At 46.5% G+C, this 15,043-nt stretch overlaps 5 non-coding genes and 2 pseudogenes across 5 annotated transcripts; all 7 read right to left on the minus strand.

Moving 5' to 3' along the window:
• Nucleotides 1-1,873: 1,873 nt before the first annotated feature.
• On the minus strand, nucleotides 1,874-2,064 carry LOC130305414 (U2 spliceosomal RNA). The gene has a single exon (XR_008854995.1). It is a non-coding gene; the product is annotated as a U2 spliceosomal RNA (small nuclear RNA).
• Nucleotides 2,065-4,165: 2,101 nt separating this feature from the next.
• Nucleotides 4,166-4,346, minus strand: LOC130305358 (U2 spliceosomal RNA; annotated as a pseudogene).
• Nucleotides 4,347-5,038: 692 nt separating this feature from the next.
• On the minus strand, nucleotides 5,039-5,198 carry LOC130305380 (U2 spliceosomal RNA; annotated as a pseudogene).
• Nucleotides 5,199-7,292: 2,094 nt separating this feature from the next.
• Nucleotides 7,293-7,483, minus strand: LOC130305415 (U2 spliceosomal RNA). The gene has a single exon (XR_008854996.1). It is a non-coding gene; the product is annotated as a U2 spliceosomal RNA (small nuclear RNA).
• A 2,055-nt stretch (nucleotides 7,484-9,538) lies between these two features.
• Nucleotides 9,539-9,729, minus strand: LOC130305176 (U2 spliceosomal RNA). Its single transcript, XR_008854776.1, has one exon. It is a non-coding gene; the product is annotated as a U2 spliceosomal RNA (small nuclear RNA).
• A 2,096-nt stretch (nucleotides 9,730-11,825) lies between these two features.
• LOC130305177 (U2 spliceosomal RNA) lies at nucleotides 11,826-12,016 on the minus strand. Its single transcript, XR_008854777.1, has one exon. It is a non-coding gene; the product is annotated as a U2 spliceosomal RNA (small nuclear RNA).
• Nucleotides 12,017-14,108: 2,092 nt separating this feature from the next.
• On the minus strand, nucleotides 14,109-14,299 carry LOC130305179 (U2 spliceosomal RNA). Its single transcript, XR_008854778.1, has one exon. It is a non-coding gene; the product is annotated as a U2 spliceosomal RNA (small nuclear RNA).
• Nucleotides 14,300-15,043: the final 744 nt, after the last annotated feature.

Here is a 15,043-nt window from a genome sequence, read left to right on the forward strand (position 1 = left end):
CGGATTTGCCAGGAACCCTTCTTACTCCTCCTACTTGCATGTGACACTGGGCTTAGGATCTGCATAGGAAACACACACACAAGCACACACCTACCTTTGTTGCCTGCAGATGCCTCCTTGGCTGTCCCCAAACGGTATCAAACCAACACCCACGGGAAGCTGTAAGCATAGAGGACATGCCTGCACCCCATTGGACTTACCTGTGTGGGTTAAATCCGGGTTATTTGACAACCTATGGCGGTCATGGTTCTGCTCAGGCAGAGCAGTGCTGATGCTCCTCATAAAGCTGTCGCTGCTGTGAAGGTTCTAGGTGACATCACAAATCCCTATGGTTACATACACAACAAAGCTGGGTTGTTGTTGTTTACACTCTGCAAGGCCTGTGGAAGTGAGTGACATCATAGCACTGTAGTTCTGAGGGTTCTAGATGGATGCAACAATCTCCTGTTGCTTCTATGAAGGCCATAATAGACGACATCACCAAACAGCTCCATAGTCACATACACAGCAAAGGAGAGATGTTGTTTACACCTAGTGATGTCAGTGGTATTGAGTGACATCACAGCACAGTGCTAAGGCTCCTGGGCCTGGACACAGCAGCGGCTGCAATATCTCAACGGAGAATACGTTTATATATATGTGTGTGTGTGCGCGTATATATATATATATATATATATATATATATATATATATATATATTTCTCCGCCGAAATCACTTTTAAACCCATTTCCACCTTTTTTTCCCTTCTCTTCCTCTTACTTTTTTTTCACGTTTTTTTACGTTTTTCTCCTTTTCGCCTCTTTTCTGGGCGTATTATTCTTCTTTTTCTTCTTTTTTTTCGTCTAATGCATACCCCATCAGTGCAGCAATGCTTATTCAATACCGCCAGCAGATGGAGACACTGGGGGATAATTTTCTAAGGATTTATACTGATTTTTCCTGTCTGAATTTGTCGCACAGAAAGTTGCAGGCCAAATATGTGTGACATTTCTGCGACTTTAGCTTCTAGAGCATTTTTACAACATTATACATAGGTGCTGAATACATAAAAAGCGACTGTTCAGCGACAGACAAGTCGCATCGGCTGAAAGTAGGCCAGAATGTCAGTCCATGTTGGAGCAGGTTTAGATACAGTCTAAAGTATAGATCTCAAAGTCTGTGCACAGAATTTAGCAAGGGCCTCGCACCTTCTGATGCATCAGGTAGGTGCACAATAGCATAGCCTAACCCTCTGTACTTTGGTCTATATTGATGCGGGACATAGACAGCCAGCTGATGACCAATCCATTAGTGCAATGGATGGCTGGAAGCATTTGTCTTTGCCTTTGCAATACCACAGAAGCAATGCATGGTCAATGTACAGCAATGACACACCTGTGTGAACAGCCAGGAGACCCCCCCCCCCCCCCATGTTATGTTACATAGTTACATAGTTAGTACGGTCGAAAAAAGACATATGTCCATCAAGTTCAACCAGGGAATTAAGGGGTAGGGGTGTGGCGTGATATTGGGGAAGGGATGAGATTTTATATTTCTTCATAAGCATTAATCTTATTTTGTCAATTAGGAACATTCAGCACCCACCCGCTATCAAGGCAGCTGCCTATCATGTCATGCCCTACCTGCACAGGTGTGCTGGCTACTCAAATGATCCAATTAAGGAGGCCATTTAGTCAGCAGCAGCAGAAGTCCTGTGCCTGGACGCTCCAACAGCGGCCAGACACAAGCAGAAGCAGAAGCAGCAGAAGCAGCAGCAGCACCACCTTTTGTTTTTTGGCTGCAGCAGCAGCAAGGCCCACAGGGCTGGCTAGCTGGCTAGCCAGCAAGCAGGTAGCAATGAAAGTAGGAATCTTTCTTTTTAACCCTGTAAGGGGGTGGTGCACTGTACCCGAAGATACTGCCATATCGGGTCAATGCATAGGGCGACGGAAGCAAGCTTCGAAATCGGCCCCCGTTCTCAAAAATCCATTTAATATATGGTCCCCAGATAGGGGACGTATCAGATATTAAACTGATAAGAACAGATACTACACTTGATCTTAGCCAAAAGGCCGAGAAGCGATAACCGTGAAAGGGGCGGGCCCAACAAGGTGCCCTTCATGGGCACTATCACTGCTTGCTGTCAGGGAGGCTGCCAGACAATTTTCCATGCACACTCTGGGCTGGGGGGCAGTCAACCACCAGTACACACAGCAGAACCTAAACCCATACCATTATTGCTAAGCAGCAAGACAGGGGCCCATTGCACTCCCACGGGGCCTTTTTAAATGCAATCCATAACCCGGATTTGCCAGGAACCCTTCTTACTCCTCCTACTTGCATGTGACACTGGGCTTAGGATCTGCATAGGAAACACACACACAAGCACACACCTACCTTTGTTGCCTGCAGATGCCTCCTTGGCTGTCCCCAAACGGTATCAAACCAACACCCACGGGAAGCTGTAAGCATAGAGGACATGCCTGCACCCCATTGGACTTACCTGTGTGGGTTAAATCCGGGTTATTTGACAACCTATGGCGGTGATGGTTCTGCTCAGGCAGAGCAGTGCTGATGCTCCTCATAAAGCTGTCGCTGCTGTGAAGGTTCTAGGTGACATCACAAATCCCTATGGTTACATACACAACAAAGCTGGGTTGTTGTTGTTTACACTCTGCAAGGCCTGTGGAAGTGAGTGACATCATAGCACTGTAGTTCTGAGGGTTCTAGATGGATGCAACAATCTCCTGTTGCTTCTATGAAGGCCATAATAGACGACATCACCAAACAGCTCCATAGTCACATACACAGCAAAGGAGAGATGTTGTTTACACCTAGTGATGTCAGTGGTATTGAGTGACATCACAGCACAGTGCTAAGGCTCCTGGGCCTGGACACAGCAGCGGCTGCAATATCTCAACGGAGAATACGTTTATATATATGTGTGTGTGTGCGCGTATATATATATATATATATATATATATATATATATATATATATATATATATTTCTCCGCCGAAATCACTTTTAAACCCATTTCCACCTTTTTTTCCCTTCTCTTCCTCTTACTTTTTTTTCACGTTTTTTTACGTTTTTCTCCTTTTCGCCTCTTTTCTGGGCGTATTATTCTTCTTTTTCTTCTTTTTTTTCGTCTAATGCATACCCCATCAGTGCAGCAATGCTTATTCAATACCGCCAGCAGATGGAGACACTGGGGGATAATTTTCTAAGGATTTATACTGATTTTTCCTGTCTGAATTTGTCGCACAGAAAGTTGCAGGCCAAATATGTGTGACATTTCTGCGACTTTAGCTTCTAGAGCATTTTTACAACATTATACATAGGTGCTGAATACATAAAAAGCGACTGTTCAGCGACAGACAAGTCGCATCGGCTGAAAGTAGGCCAGAATGTCAGTCCATGTTGGAGCAGGTTTAGATACAGTCTAAAGTATAGATCTCAAAGTCTGTGCACAGAATTTAGCAAGGGCCTCGCACCTTCTGATGCATCAGGTAGGTGCACAATAGCATAGCCTAACCCTCTGTACTTTGGTCTATATTGATGCGGGACATAGACAGCCAGCTGATGACCAATCCATTAGTGCAATGGATGGCTGGAAGCATTTGTCTTTGCCTTTGCAATACCACAGAAGCAATGCATGGTCAATGTACAGCAATGACACACCTGTGTGAACAGCCAGGAGAACCCCCCCCCCCCCCCCCATGTTATGTTACATAGTTACATAGTTAGTACGGTCGAAAAAAGACATATGTCCATCAAGTTCAACCAGGGAATTAAGGGGTAGGGGTGTGGCGCGATATTGGGGAAGGGATGAGATTTTATATTTCTTCATAAGCATTAATCTTATTTTGTCAATTAGGAACATTCAGCACCCACCCGCTATCAAGGCAGCTGCCTATCATGTCATGCCCTACCTGCACAGGTGTGCTGGCTACTCAAATGATCCAATTAAGGAGGCCATTTAGTCAGCAGCAGCAGAAGTCCTGTGCCTGGACGCTCCAACAGCGGCCAGACACAAGCAGAAGCAGAAGCAGCAGAAGCAGCAGCAGCACCACCTTTTGTTTTTTGGCTGCAGCAGCAGCAAGGCCCACAGGGCTGGCTAGCTGGCTAGCCAGCAAGCAGGTAGCAATGAAAGTAGGAATCTTTCTTTTTAACCCTGTAAGGGGGTGGTGCACTGTACCCGAAGATACTGCCATATCGGGTCAATGCATAGGGCGACGGAAGCAAGCTTCGAAATCGGCCCCCGTTCTCAAAAATCCATTTAATATATGGTCCCCAGATAGGGGACGTATCAGATATTAAACTGATAAGAACAGATTTTTTTTTTTTTTTATCTAAAGCCGAGGAACGTGCTTTCGATTCACCCAAAGTGCAAGAAAAAGTGCAAACGTGTTACACTAAAAAAACGTGCACAAAGGATGCGGTCTATCGCAAGCCCTTCTCCGATAGGAGAGAGGCCCCCCAACAAACCTTACCCTTCGCCTCCGGACCAAAAGGTACCTGCGAGGTTCCAGGTTCGATGTCCCTTTTCGCCGAAGCTACTAGGGGACCACAAATGCTCCCGGCATCCCCCTTGGCGTTAGCCAAGGTATCTGCCCGCAGAGCCAATTACGGTAGGTACCCTGCCAAAGCAGGAGTACCCGGGGTGTTTGCAGGGAGGTGCGGAACCTAATGGCCACACACACCTCCCCTAGACCGCCAGGAGGGACACCCAGAAGGGCTACCGCATCCTGACAAATCCTGTGAACACACAACACGCAAAAGGTGACACAGTGAGACAAAAAAGAAATAAATAAGTGAATGTGTGCAGATATACTGCCCGGACATCCGGCCGGATCTATAAAAATTTCTCTGATCCTAGCCAGAAGGCCGGGAATCAAGAGGTGAGTGCCACAAGGTGAAGAGATTATGGTGCCCGTGCTTCAACTCAGTGAGCCTATTCTCCCAGTGAGTTTCGGCACCTCGGGGTCACCACTCCCCGAGGCACAAAGTACCTCGGCTCTAGACCCTCTCAGCCTCATGGCGAGACCCGGAGGGAACAGGTCACATCGGGGCAGCCGTCGAGCTGATTCCTCAGAACCAGCCCCGGAAAGCCCTGGTACACCTGCATCCTCCATGCAGCACCCATCCCCACCAGCATGAAAACTGATAAGAACAGATACTACACTTGATCTTAGCCAAAAGGCCGAGAAGCGATAACCGTGAAAGGGGCGGGCCCAACAAGGTGCCCTTCATGGGCACTATCACTGCTTGCTGTCAGGGAGGCTGCCAGACAATTTTCCATGCACACTCTGGGCTGGGGGGCAGTCAACCACCAGTACACACAGCAGAACCTAAACCCATACCATTATTGCTAAGCAGCAAGACAGGGGCCCATTGCACTCCCACGGGGCCTTTTTAAATGCAATCCATAACCCGGATTTGCCAGGAACCCTTCTTACTCCTCCTACTTGCATGTGACACTGGGCTTAGGATCTGCATAGGAAACACACACACAAGCACACACCTACCTTTGTTGCCTGCAGATGCCTCCTTGGCTGTCCCCAAAAGGTATCAAACCAACACCCACGGGAAGCTGTAAGCATAGAGGACATGCCTGCACCCCATTGGACTTACCTGTGTGGGTTAAATCCGGGTTATTTGACAACCTATGGCGGTCATGGTTCTGCTCAGGCAGAGCAGTGCTGATGCTCCTCATAAAGCTGTCGCTGCTGTGAAGGTTCTAGGTGACATCACAAATCCCTATGGTTACATACACAACAAAGCTGGGTTGTTGTTGTTTACACTCTGCAAGGCCTGTGGAAGTGAGTGACATCATAGCACTGTAGTTCTGAGGGTTCTAGATGGATGCAACAATCTCCTGTTGCTTCTATGAAGGCCATAATAGACGACATCACCAAACAGCTCCATAGTCACATACACAGCAAAGGAGAGATGTTGTTTACACCTAGTGATGTCAGTGGTATTGAGTGACATCACAGCACAGTGCTAAGGCTCCTGGGCCTGGACACAGCAGCGGCTGCAATATCTCAACGGAGAATACGTTTATATATATGTGTGTGTGTGCGCGTATATATATATATATATATATATATATATATATATATTTCTCCGCCGAAATCACTTTTAAACCCATTTCCACCTTTTTTTCCCTTCTCTTCCTCTTACTTTTTTTTCACGTTTTTTTACGTTTTTCTCCTTTTCGCCTCTTTTCTGGGCGTATTATTCTTCTTTTTCTTCTTTTTTTTCGTCTAATGCATACCCCATCAGTGCAGCAATGCTTATTCAATACCGCCAGCAGATGGAGACACTGGGGGATAATTTTCTAAGGATTTATACTGATTTTTCCTGTCTGAATTTGTCGCACAGAAAGTTGCAGGCCAAATATGTGTGACATTTCTGCGACTTTAGCTTCTAGAGCATTTTTACAACATTATACATAGGTGCTGAATACATAAAAAGCGACTGTTCAGCGACAGACAAGTCGCATCGGCTGAAAGTAGGCCAGAATGTCAGTCCATGTTGGAGCAGGTTTAGATACAGTCTAAAGTATAGATCTCAAAGTCTGTGCACAGAATTTAGCAAGGGCCTCGCACCTTCTGATGCATCAGGTAGGTGCACAATAGCATAGCCTAACCCTCTGTACTTTGGTCTATATTGATGGATGCGGGACATAGACAGCCAGCTGATGACCAATCCATTAGTGCAATGGATGGCTGGAAGCATTTGTCTTTGCCTTTGCAATACCACAGAAGCAATGCATGGTCAATGTACAGCAATGACACACCTGTGTGAACAGCCAGGAGAACCCCCCCCCCCCCCCCCCCCATGTTATGTTACATAGTTACATAGTTAGTACGGTCGAAAAAAGACATATGTCCATCAAGTTCAACCAGGGAATTAAGGGGTAGGGGTGTGGCGCGATATTGGGGAAGGGATGAGATTTTATATTTCTTCATAAGCATTAATCTTATTTTGTCAATTAGGAACATTCAGCACCCACCCGCTATCAAGGCAGCTGCCTATCATGTCATGCCCTACCTGCACAGGTGTGCTGGCTACTCAAATGATCCAATTAAGGAGGCCATTTAGTCAGCAGCAGCAGAAGTCCTGTGCCTGGACGCTCCAACAGCGGCCAGACACAAGCAGAAGCAGAAGCAGCAGAAGCAGCAGCAGCACCACCTTTTGTTTTTTGGCTGCAGCAGCAGCAAGGCCCACAGGGCTGGCTAGCTGGCTAGCCAGCAAGCAGGTAGCAATGAAAGTAGGAATCTTTCTTTTTAACCCTGTAAGGGGGTGGTGCACTGTACCCGAAGATACTGCCATATCGGGTCAATGCATAGGGCGACGGAAGCAAGCTTCGAAATCGGCCCCCGTTCTCAAAAATCCATTTAATATATGGTCCCCAGATAGGGGACGTATCAGATATTAAACTGATAAGAACAGATACTACACTTGATCTTAGCCAAAAGGCCGAGAAGCGATAACCGTGAAAGGGGCGGGCCCAACAAGGTGCCCTTCATGGGCACTATCACTGCTTGCTGTCAGGGAGGCTGCCAGACAATTTTCCATGCACACTCTGGGCTGGGGGGCAGTCAACCACCAGTACACACAGCAGAACCTAAACCCATACCATTATTGCTAAGCAGCAAGACAGGGGCCCATTGCACTCCCACGGGGCCTTTTTAAATGCAATCCATAACCCGGATTTGCCAGGAACCCTTCTTACTCCTCCTACTTGCATGTGACACTGGGCTTAGGATCTGCATAGGAAACACACACACAAGCACACACCTACCTTTGTTGCCTGCAGATGCCTCCTTGGCTGTCCCCAAACGGTATCAAACCAACACCCACGGGAAGCTGTAAGCATAGAGGACATGCCTGCACCCCATTGGACTTACCTGTGTGGGTTAAATCCGGGTTATTTGACAACCTATGGCGGTGATGGTTCTGCTCAGGCAGAGCAGTGCTGATGCTCCTCATAAAGCTGTCGCTGCTGTGAAGGTTCTAGGTGACATCACAAATCCCTATGGTTACATACACAACAAAGCTGGGTTGTTGTTGTTTACACTCTGCAAGGCCTGTGGAAGTGAGTGACATCATAGCACTGTAGTTCTGAGGGTTCTAGATGGATGCAACAATCTCCTGTTGCTTCTATGAAGGCCATAATAGACGACATCACCAAACAGCTCCATAGTCACATACACAGCAAAGGAGAGATGTTGTTTACACCTAGTGATGTCAGTGGTATTGAGTGACATCACAGCACAGTGCTAAGGCTCCTGGGCCTGGACACAGCAGCGGCTGCAATATCTCAACGGAGAATACGTTTATATATATGTGTGTGTGTGCGCGTATATATATATATATATATATATATATATATATATATATTTCTCCGCCGAAATCACTTTTAAACCCATTTCCACCTTTTTTTCCCTTCTCTTCCTCTTACTTTTTTTTCACGTTTTTTTACGTTTTTCTCCTTTTCGCCTCTTTTCTGGGCGTATTATTCTTCTTTTTCTTCTTTTTTTTCGTCTAATGCATACCCCATCAGTGCAGCAATGCTTATTCAATACCGCCAGCAGATGGAGACACTGGGGGATAATTTTCTAAGGATTTATACTGATTTTTCCTGTCTGAATTTGTCGCACAGAAAGTTGCAGGCCAAATATGTGTGACATTTCTGCGACTTTAGCTTCTAGAGCATTTTTACAACATTATACATAGGTGCTGAATACATAAAAAGCGACTGTTCAGCGACAGACAAGTCGCATCGGCTGAAAGTAGGCCAGAATGTCAGTCCATGTTGGAGCAGGTTTAGATACAGTCTAAAGTATAGATCTCAAAGTCTGTGCACAGAATTTAGCAAGGGCCTCGCACCTTCTGATGCATCAGGTAGGTGCACAATAGCATAGCCTAACCCTCTGTACTTTGGTCTATATTGATGCGGGACATAGACAGCCAGCTGATGACCAATCCATTAGTGCAATGGATGGCTGGAAGCATTTGTCTTTGCCTTTGCAATACCACAGAAGCAATGCATGGTCAATGTACAGCAATGACACACCTGTGTGAACAGCCAGGAGACCCCCCCCCCCCCCCCATGTTATGTTACATAGTTACATAGTTAGTACGGTCGAAAAAAGACATATGTCCATCAAGTTCAACCAGGGAATTAAGGGGTAGGGGTGTGGCGCGATATTGGGGAAGGGATGAGATTTTATATTTCTTCATAAGCATTAATCTTATTTTGTCAATTAGGAACATTCAGCACCCACCCGCTATCAAGGCAGCTGCCTATCATGTCATGCCCTACCTGCACAGGTGTGCTGGCTACTCAAATGATCCAATTAAGGAGGCCATTTAGTCAGCAGCAGCAGAAGTCCTGTGCCTGGACGCTCCAACAGCGGCCAGACACAAGCAGAAGCAGAAGCAGCAGAAGCAGCAGCAGCAAGGCCCACAGGGCTGGCTAGCTGGCTAGCCAGCAAGCAGGTAGCAATGAAAGTAGGAATCTTTCTTTTTAACCCTGTAAGGGGGTGGTGCACTGTACCCGAAGATACTGCCATATCGGGTCAATGCATAGGGCGACGGAAGCAAGCTTCGAAATCGGCCCCCGTTCTCAAAAATCCATTTAATATATGGTCCCCAGATAGGGGACGTATCAGATATTAAACTGATAAGAACAGATACTACACTTGATCTTAGCCAAAAGGCCGAGAAGCGATAACCGTGAAAGGGGCGGGCCCAACAAGGTGCCCTTCATGGGCACTATCACTGCTTGCTGTCAGGGAGGCTGCCAGACAATTTTCCATGCACACTCTGGGCTGGGGGGCAGTCAACCACCAGTACACACAGCAGAACCTAAACCCATACCATTATTGCTAAGCAGCAAGACAGGGGCCCATTGCACTCCCACGGGGCCTTTTTAAATGCAATCCATAACCCGGATTTGCCAGGAACCCTTCTTACTCCTCCTACTTGCATGTGACACTGGGCTTAGGATCTGCATAGGAAACACACACACAAGCACACACCTACCTTTGTTGCCTGCAGATGCCTCCTTGGCTGTCCCCAAACGGTATCAAACCAACACCCACGGGAAGCTGTAAGCATAGAGGACATGCCTGCACCCCATTGGACTTACCTGTGTGGGTTAAATCCGGGTTATTTGACAACCTATGGCGGTGATGGTTCTGCTCAGGCAGAGCAGTGCTGATGCTCCTCATAAAGCTGTCGCTGCTGTGAAGGTTCTAGGTGACATCACAAATCCCTATGGTTACATACACAACAAAGCTGGGTTGTTGTTGTTTACACTCTGCAAGGCCTGTGGAAGTGAGTGACATCATAGCACTGTAGTTCTGAGGGTTCTAGATGGATGCAACAATCTCCTGTTGCTTCTATGAAGGCCATAATAGACGACATCACCAAACAGCTCCATAGTCACATACACAGCAAAGGAGAGATGTTGTTTACACCTAGTGATGTCAGTGGTATTGAGTGACATCACAGCACAGTGCTAAGGCTCCTGGGCCTGGACACAGCAGCGGCTGCAATATCTCAACGGAGAATACGTTTATATATATGTGTGTGTGTGCGCGTATATATATATATATATATATATATATATATATATATATATATATTTCTCCGCCGAAATCACTTTTAAACCCATTTCCACCTTTTTTTCCCTTATCTTCCTCTTACTTTTTTTTCACGTTTTTTTTACGTTTTTCTCCTTTTCGCCTCTTTTCTGGGCGTATTATTCTTCTTTTTCTTCTTTTTTTTCGTCTAATGCATACCCCATCAGTGCAGCAATGCTTATTCAATACCGCCAGCAGATGGAGACACTGGGGGATAATTTTCTAAGGATTTATACTGATTTTTCCTGTCTGAATTTGTCGCACAGAAAGTTGCAGGCCAAATATGTGTGACATTTCTGCGACTTTAGCTTCTAGAGCATTTTTACAACATTATACATAGGTGCTGAATACATAAAAAGCGACTGTTCAGCGACAGACAAGTCGCATCGGCTGAAAGTAGGCCAGAATGTCAGTCCATGTTGGAGCAGGTTTAGATACAGTCTAAAGTATAGATCTCAAAGTCTGTGCACAGAATTTAGCAAGGGCCTCGCACCTTCTGATGCATCAGGTAGGTGCACAATAGCATAGCCTAACCCTCTGTACTTTGGTCTATATTGATGCGGGACATAGACAGCCAGCTGATGACCAATCCATTAGTGCAATGGATGGCTGGAAGCATTTGTCTTTGCCTTTGCAATACCACAGAAGCAATGCATGGTCAATGTACAGCAATGACACACCTGTGTGAACAGCCAGGAGACCCCCCCCCCCCCCCCCATGTTATGTTACATAGTTACATAGTTAGTACGGTCGAAAAAAGACATATGTCCATCAAGTTCAACCAGGGAATTAAGGGGTAGGGGTGTGGCGCGATATTGGGGAAGGGATGAGATTTTATATTTCTTCATAAGCATTAATCTTATTTTGTCAATTAGGAACATTCAGCACCCACCCGCTATCAAGGCAGCTGCCTATCATGTCATGCCCTACCTGCACAGGTGTGCTGGCTACTCAAATGATCCAATTAAGGAGGCCATTTAGTCAGCAACAGCAGAAGTCCTGTGCCTGGACGCTCCAACAAGCGGCCAGACACAAGCAGAAGCAGAAGCAGCAGAAGCAGCAGCAGCACCACCTTTTGTTTTTTGGCTGCAGCAGCAGCAAGGCCCACAGGGCTGGCTAGCTGGCTAGCCAGCAAGCAGGTAGCAATGAAAGTAGGAATCTTTCTTTTTAACCCTGTAAGGGGGTGGTGCACTGTACCCGAAGATACTGCCATATCGGGTCAATGCATAGGGCGACGGAAGCAAGCTTCGAAATCGGCCCCCGTTCTCAAAAATCCATTTAATATATGGTCCCCAGATAGGGGACGTATCAGATATTAAACTGATAAGAACAGATACTACACTTGATCTTAGCCAAAAGGCCGAGAAGCGATAACCGTGAAAGGGGCGGGCCCAACAAGGTGCCCTTCATGGGCACTATCACTGCTTGCTGTCAGGGAGGCTGCCAGACAATTTTCCATGCACACTCTGGGCTGGGGGGCAGTCAACCACCAGTACACACAGCAGAACCTAAACCCATACCATTATTGCTAAGCAGCAAGACAGGGGCCCATTGCACTCCCACGGGGCCTTTTTAAATGCAATCCATAACCCGGATTTGCCAGGAACCCTTCTTACTCCTCCTACTTGCATGTGACACTGGGCTTAGGATCTGCATAGGAAACACACACACAAGCACACACCTACCTTTGTTGCCTGCAGATGCCTCCTTGGCTGTCCCCAAACGGTATCAAACCAACACCCACGGGAAGCTGTAAGCATAGAGGACATGCCTGCACCCCATTGGACTTACCTGTGTGGGTTAAATCCGGGTTATTTGACAACCTATGGCGGTGATGGTTCTGCTCAGGCAGAGCAGTGCTGATGCTCCTCATAAAGCTGTCGCTGCTGTGAAGGTTCTAGGTGACATCACAAATCCCTATGGTTACATACACAACAAAGCTGGGTTGTTGTTGTTTACACTCTGCAAGGCCTGTGGAAGTGAGTGACATCATAGCACTGTAGTTCTGAGGGTTCTAGATGGATGCAACAATCTCCTGTTGCTTCTATGAAGGCCATAATAGACGACATCACCAAACAGCTCCATAGTCACATACACAGCAAAGGAGAGATGTTGTTTACACCTAGTGATGTCAGTGGTATTGAGTGACATCACAGCACAGTGCTAAGGCTCCTGGGCCTGGACACAGCAGCGGCTGCAATATCTCAACGGAGAATACGTTTATATATATGTGTGTGTGTGCGCGTATATATATATATATATATATATATATATATATATATATATATATTTCTCCGCCGAAATCACTTTTAAACCCATTTCCACCTTTTTTTCCCTTCTCTTCCTCTTACTTTTTTTTCACGTTTTTTTACGTTTTTCTCCTTTTCGCCTCTTTTCTGGGCGTATTATTCTTCTTTTTCTTCTTTTTTTTCGTCTAATGCATACCCCATCAGTGCAGCAATGCTTATTCAATACCGCCAGCAGATGGAGACACTGGGGGATAATTTTCTAAGGATTTATACTGATTTTTCCTGTCTGAATTTGTCGCACAGAAAGTTGCAGGCCAAATATGTGTGACATTTCTGCGACTTTAGCTTCTAGAGCATTTTTACAACATTATACATAGGTGCTGAATACATAAAAAGCGACTGTTCAGCGACAGACAAGTCGCATCGGCTGAAAGTAGGCCAGAATGTCAGTCCATGTTGGAGCAGGTTTAGATACAGTCTAAAGTATAGATCTCAAAGTCTGTGCACAGAATTTAGCAAGGGCCTCGCACCTTCTGATGCATCAGGTAGGTGCACAATAGCATAGCCTAACCCTCTGTACTTTGGTCTATATTGATGCGGGACATAGACAGCCAGCTGATGACCAATCCATTAGTGCAATGGATGGCTGGAAGCATTTGTCTTTGCCTTTGCAATACCACAGAAGCAATGCATGGTCAATGTACAGCAATGACACACCTGTGTGAACAGCCAGGAGACCCCCCCCCCCCCCCATGTTATGTTACATAGTTACATAGTTAGTACGGTCGAAAAAAGACATATGTCCATCAAGTTCAACCAGGGAATTAAGGGGTAGGGGTGTGGCGCGATATTGGGGAAGGGATGAGATTTTATATTTCTTCATAAGCATTAATCTTATTTTGTCAATAAGGAACATTCAGCACCCACCCGCTATCAAGGCAGCTGCCTATCATGTCATGCCCTACCTGCACAGGTGTGCTGGCTACTCAAATGATCCAATTAAGGAGGCCATTTAGTCAGCAGCAGCAGAAGTCCTGTGCCTGGACGCTCCAACAGCGGCCAGACACAAGCAGAAGCAGAAGCAGCAGAAGCAGCAGCAGCACCACCTTTTGTTTTTTGGCTGCAGCAGCAGCAAGGCCCACAGGGCTGGCTAGCTGGCTAGCCAGCAAGCAGGTAGCAATGAAAGTAGGAATCTTTCTTTTTAACCCTGTAAGGGGGTGGTGCACTGTACCCGAAGATACTGCCATATCGGGTCAATGCATAGGGCGACGGAAGCAAGCTTCGAAATCGGCCCCCGTTCTCAAAAATCCATTTAATATATGGTCCCCAGATAGGGGACGTATCAGATATTAAACTGATAAGAACAGATACTACACTTGATCTTAGCCAAAAGGCCGAGAAGCGATAACCGTGAAAGGGGCGGGCCCAACAAGGTGCCCTTCATGGGCACTATCACTGCTTGCTGTCAGGGAGGCTGCCAGACAATTTTCCATGCACACTCTGGGCTGGGGGGCAGTCAACCACCAGTACACACAGCAGAACCTAAACCCATACCATTATTGCTAAGCAGCAAGACAGGGGCCCATTGCACTCCCACGGGGCCTTTTTAAATGCAATCCATAACCCGGATTTGCCAGGAACCCTTCTTACTCCTCCTACTTGCATGTGACACTGGGCTTAGGATCTGCATAGGAAACACACACACAAGCACACACCTACCTTTGTTGCCTGCAGATGCCTCCTTGGCTGTCCCCAAACGGTATCAAACCAACACCCACGGGAAGCTGTAAGCATAGAGGACATGCCTGCACCCCATTGGACTTACCTGTGTGGGTTAAATCCGGGTTATTTGACAACCTATGGCGGTGATGGTTCTGCTCAGGCAGAGCAGTGCTGATGCTCCTCATAAAGCTGTCGCTGCTGTGAAGGTTCTAGGTGACATCACAAATCCCTATGGTTACATACACAACAAAGCTGGGTTGTTGTTGTTTACACTCTGCAAGGCCTGTGGAAGTGAGTGACATCATAGCACTGTAGTTCTGAGGGTTCTAGATGGATGCAACAATCTCCTGTTGCTTCTATGAAGGCCATAATAGACGACATCACCAAACAGCTCCATAGTCACATACACAGCAAAGGAGAGATGTTGT

Source organism: Hyla sarda, unplaced genomic scaffold (assembly GCF_029499605.1).
Source record: "Hyla sarda isolate aHylSar1 unplaced genomic scaffold, aHylSar1.hap1 scaffold_131, whole genome shotgun sequence".
Taxonomy (NCBI): domain Eukaryota; kingdom Metazoa; phylum Chordata; class Amphibia; order Anura; family Hylidae; genus Hyla; species Hyla sarda.